The sequence below is a fragment of the Opisthorchis viverrini genome, assembly GCF_000715545.1.
Source record: "Opisthorchis viverrini unplaced genomic scaffold opera_v5_300, whole genome shotgun sequence".
Lineage (NCBI taxonomy): Eukaryota > Metazoa > Platyhelminthes > Trematoda > Opisthorchiida > Opisthorchiidae > Opisthorchis > Opisthorchis viverrini.
In genome coordinates this window covers 253,186-259,185 of record NW_008751961.1, presented here as the reverse complement: position 1 = coordinate 259,185, position 6,000 = coordinate 253,186, and positions in this window count along the sequence as shown.

Below are 6,000 nucleotides of genomic sequence, written 5' to 3'. Positions count from 1 at the left end.
GTTTGCCTTAAAAATTTCTTTTAGACTTCTATTTTGTATATGACTCTCATGTTCGTCTTGTATGGACTATTTTGCAGCGCTTGTGCTCTAATCAAAAGGTATTGGAGATGAAAAAAGGAGTAGTTGTAATACTTGAAAGTCACTTAAGGGCACATTGGTTGATTAACCTGTGTACTGCCTTGCAAGAAATACAGCTTGAGCATCAACGCCTGTGGTTGAAGGAAAGGCTCCACGTGCACTAGGGCCCTTTTTCCTAGCTTGTATCAAACCACCCAATAAGGGATTAGATTGGGTCATCTTCGGGTTATGCTTTTACGTGAGTTGCATGTGCTGCTATTAGACCGTGGCAAGTGTTTCGTCTTCAGCGTGCATCATCATCATCATAGACAGCATGACATTGGTGTTCAACACCGATGCTTCACTGCCGTACAACCATGACTTATTTGAAAGCCTTATTGTAAAGAAAAGAATAAAGGTGGATAAGGGAGGAACTTAGTGCTAGCTTAACACAATTATTTCTAGGTGCCTACACCTCCAGACATTCACTCAGGCAATCTGGACAGAAACTGACAACAAGAACGCTACTGACATCGGTTGGCAGCCATATCTTGCAATGTCTCCAACCAGGCGCAGTGGGGATCACGCGGTGCCCATCCTCGAATGCGAGTAGCACCGATATAACCACTGTGCAATTTGTATGCGGTTCTTGCAATATTCCAACTAGGCATAATGAGGATCACGCGGTCTTGTAAGCTAAGCACGTAATTTGTACTAATATAAATAGAAATCTGAGAAATTATCCAAGCTTGGCGCAGTTGTTTAGAATGCGGCAGCGGTAAATACCAATACGAAATAAGTAACATTTGTTGGCCAATCACAGTGACCATGTTTTCCTTAAGCTGCACCATATAAAATTTTAAGTGCACAAGATACGTGATCGTAATTTGTCCAGATTGCATCCACTTCTGCAAGATCTACTGTGTCAGCGCCTGGAAAACCATCAAAGAAACTCATGAACGAGTTGAAGAAGGCATTCACTAAAGAGCCATTGACCGCAAGACAAGAGGCATCGCAGACCAGGGACAATAGCAACTCCATTGTTTCATGTGGTTACTACACATGTAAGAAGTGAACGTACATCAAGTTTGACACAGCAAAAATTGTCCTCAAAACAGCACGGTTTGTATTGCTGGTGTCGATAAAAGCGAATTGAATGATCCTAAAATGCCACCGCACATGCTTTGTTTACCACAAAACAAAAGAACACTGCCTGGTGTCACTCGACACTTAAGTTCTTTTGAAAGCATGCAATCAAGCCCAATTTTTAACAAATGTCAGCTTAAAAATGATAATAAAAATTCAATCGGTATCCTTTTTCAATATCACCTGTTGACCTCTGTCATTTTGGCGCACAATCCCAGTGTTAATTTGATGGACGGAGGCTTTTAATATGTAACGTTTACCAGCCTGTCAGTAACTTGTCAATGAGACACCGTTACTGGTAGCAGTGACGCCAGTCCAAGTTGTTTTACCTCCTGGGCTTTTCAAACAGCCAGGGAGCCTGTGCATTTACAGCACACACAAAAACGTGAAGAATGACATCGTTATACCAGTATCTAAAGGGAACAAGACGCCCAAATACCTCTCTTTTTGTGTCATAGAGTTCATGGAGTTCATCATATGGAAATATAACATCTACATTGTATTTTTTCGAGAAGTTTTATTTTCACCCGAATGCAATTATTCTAGTGGGCCTACATAGAAAACTAGAAGCATTAATCCTGAGTAAAGATCCTATTATAACTCATTTGCAGTGCATATTCTGAAGATAAGGAACACAGTGTGACGTTGTTTTCACTACTCCACCAGCACGTAGGTTATCACTTCTAAACAGGCAAATATTTTCACACTTGAGCGATATGTCTTGTTTGCATAACAACTTAAATGATTGCCAAGTGTATATCCATTGCCTCCTCTTCTTGGATCCTACAGGAAAACTTGCATCGGTACGTAGTAATGACTGTTTAAACAAGAGCACACTTGTGTATGAATTATTCGTACCTCATCACCACCTACAAATAGTGTGCTAATATCTTGTGGAAATTATCGGATATGAAATACAATGTCTCTAAAAATTACTTTTTAGACATAGTGGGAGCAAAAGACACTCACATAAACCATGATTTGGGGTTGGTATCTTTTACGTCAAATTTCAAAAAGAGTTCAGAATGTGTTGCACTAAATTCTTACAAAAATGATCTATTTGCGGTATGCATGCACCTTTTTAGACTGCTTGACACTTTATTTACAGCAATTTGGTATTGCCATTTGTACACTCTTAACAGAAACTCCAATGTTTCCTGTGTAGTGACGTAAAGTGCAATAACTGGATATCTACCTCTTTCACCATTGCAAAGTGCACTGCTTACATCTTGTAACTCTCCATGCATTTTTCACAGGTGAAAACCAACTTCGAAGGGCTTTTGGTCTTCTGACGACTAAGCGTGATCCTGAAGCAAGCTGTATGCAGCATAAAACGAAAAAAGTTTTGTTGCTTTTAGAAAGTTACTGCAGACCACTTTGATGTTTTTTGAGGGCTAAGAAAGCCACGATGTCACAAAAATAAATAATTTAAGGACAATTGTTGAGCATACCTCAAAAAACAGAGAAGTTTCTGTTACTCTTCTTATACAAAGACCTTATATTGCCTTAATGAACCGTAATCAATCACTCTGTTGCAACAATTTTTAAGAAACCCTAGACTATCACGCAAGACCCTGCAAGTTTTGGTTGGGCTCTAACAAGAGGCTATCGCAACATATCCAAATAGAAGCTGCTGAGTTACTGAGTAGGTTTTAAAGCCTTAACCAAAATATGCAACCAACAGTTTAAAACTATTACTTGATTTCCAGGGGAAGATTGCGCGAGGATCTTTTCCGTACTTTGCAAATGTTGCCTGACAATAACCACCTACACAAATGTATACACAATCTGACCGGTGTGATTAACTCTTATGAATATTAATGAAGATTCATTCTGAATCCATTCTGACTGCTATTGGTATTTGATATTTGCTTTTGCCAACCCCGGAACCCAATAGCCCAAGATATTGCATTGGCAGCTAACCACACAGTCTTTAGAAGGTAGCTTGATCAACAATTTTATCTGTCACTTTCCTAAATTTAGTAATCACCCGGCGACATGAAACTCTGTACTGGTTATTTCCGTAGGATAGTAAGAGCTTTACCTCGGAAAACTTTGCATGAAGCTCAATCAGCCAGCCTAACCAAGTATCATGATATTTTTATGCTAAGCGTTTGTAGACCTTAATATCTCAGTGCAACACACAAATTTCTGCTGAGGCTTACATCTTTCATCCCTAAATAATAGCACATGAGATGCTTGAAAGCCGAATACAATGAAAAAAATTAGTCCACGTAAGCTGCGTAAGGCAAAAAAAGCAGTTATGTATGGCTCTGTTGTGAATTTGCGTTATTGCTTGAGCATCCATGACAAAGAGGTAGGACAATAATTTGTAACAAATTCTGGGTGAGATAAAACTGAGCGTGTTTGCCGCAAGAGAGTCTGCACAAAATGAAGGCACAAATAAGTGAAAAGGGAACTAGCAGTGTAAAGAAATGACGGAAGCTCAGGGACAATTTTGGCGACCGGCGGAAATACATCTCAGTTCAGGACATGGGGGCAAACGTTATCAACCATGTAGTGTAGAATAGATTTAATATAGCTAAATACAAATGACAAACTACTGTGTTTAGGGGTCTTAGATATAAGAGCTTCACGCAACAAGGAGCCTGTAAGTTATTCTCACTTCCAATTAGAGCATAGTTTGCATGATTTCCACAAAACTCATTTGGCTGAAATGATTTGGGGAATATATAAAAATTAGGCCCAAAACAAAAAATCAGCGCTACGGTCCTTGAGGCCATCCGTCCTCAGGGCTCTTTGTGCTTCACGATTTACATCGGTCTCACTAAAAAGAGAAAGCAGGCTTAATAAAGAAAGCTACTCACAAGTTTGCTAAAAACTATTTGGCAGCCCATGGTCGGTGTCGCCCTTCTCGGAGCTAATCAGGTAGGTGCAGTCCCCGAACAGCTGCACGTTACAAAATATCAGATGTGTCATGAAGCTGGGCTTTCAACTATATGACGGAAAAAGACTGAAACTGACTGGTTTTCTGTTATGCAGACGATAGACGAAAGTTAAGAACGAATAAGAACCTAATAGGTTAGTTAATAAATACTGACAATTTTTTACCGTTATTCTTCAGAATGCATCACCAAGCAACACAATGAAGTGATAATTTACGGAAAAGATGAGCTTCAACCGTGGATAAACTCTTTTTGAGGTAAACGTCTCGTCTAGCAGAGATGACTGATAATGCCGCCAACACGGAGGCGATGTCAGCCAGAATTCACTAGAATAACAGTCAAAAGGATATTTCGTCCATAGTTCCAAGTTAACATTGTAGAGAATGCACTCTGTAATACATTGCTGGAGTGATATGCTCTACACTGTGACCCCCACAACAAACATATCATGGTCCGTGTCTGCCATGCCGGTTGTCTAAATAAGTAAGTTACCTGAACCGATAAATCAGAAGCAGACAAGGTTCCACCATTTCATGTTTCTAAGGGTTACTTCTGCTACTCATAAAATTCGTGAAGCCAGTTGCGTGATCGTCGAAGCATCAAGAGTGTGAAACCCTTTTTTCCAAGTGGGGGAAAAATACTGGTGCATCCAGCATGTTGACTGGTCCGTCTGAATAGATTTGGATTAAAAATTATTCACCAGATTTTCTTTTTCATCGAGGCACAGCAGAACCCCTCACTTGTCTTGGCTCAAGAACTTGAAGTATCAAGTATCTACTTATAGCTGTTTGCACAGCCGTGGTTATCATGGTTTCTACGCATTGCAAAAGTTACAAAGGCTTAAGAGGCAGGTTTACGAAGAATGTTTGCTTTCTCCGCTAAAAGAGTGCTTAGTTTTGGTTGGTCAAAACAGGGCTAACGTTTTGGAGGCACATTTTGGATCTCGTGCAATCTGTCTGCCCCAAAAGTTATCTTTATTGTTTTGTTATTATTGGTATTTTTATTATAATCAATTATTGTTACGCCCTTTTTATGGCACAGATTGAGTAGCGGGTGACTAAGACAGTTTAATGAGAGAGTCCTTAGATCACTGGCATGGCATAAGGCTAAGAAAGCTAACAAACACTGAGAGCTATAGTCAAAAATACTGAAGAAACACAAACGACATGTGTATATCGTAGCGGCATGGAATTAACCGGGTTGGTTCGTGTATTAACCAGAGGCTTCCATATCGGTTCATCATCTCAATCATATTAGCTGTTTATCGCAGACGGTTTGTGTGATCAGATGAATTACTCCTCTTAGTTAATGAGGGATTAGAAGTTGTGCAGGAAAGTTTCAATAGGGCTGATCTATTACTTTTGTCTTATTCTACATAGCTATGCATTAGGAGAAAAATCAACAGAGACATCGTTTCAGGAACGTTTTGAAAAAAATCTGGTAGGCTTACTCTTGAGTAACATTTAGTTTTGAAACAAATGCTTCGTTGTACCGGACCAGTTCTGGCCAGGCTTCAAGACAGAGGAGAATCAATTATCAAAGTCCCCTCCTATTGATAGGCCAGATCAGAGGTATGGATCTGCTTAGACAGTTCATTCGTAGATATAGTCAAAAAGTGTCAAGACGGATGTAATGGTGTGAATCTATATAAGTTCGAGTCGAGCTGAGTGTTTAGTTTTTCGAATCCCATTTACGTAAATATTTCTGTTGGGTGTCGATCATGGTGTCCGTTGATCTGTTCGGGTGACCTAGTGCTAGTAAACTTGTACAATAGGCAGGGATTACACAAAATTTGGTCCATTTTGGCCTTCTGCTGAAAACTGTACTTAATTGGTAACTGTACAAAACCATGTATCAACTCGTTTATACTTCCATACTCTTCCATGCTTCC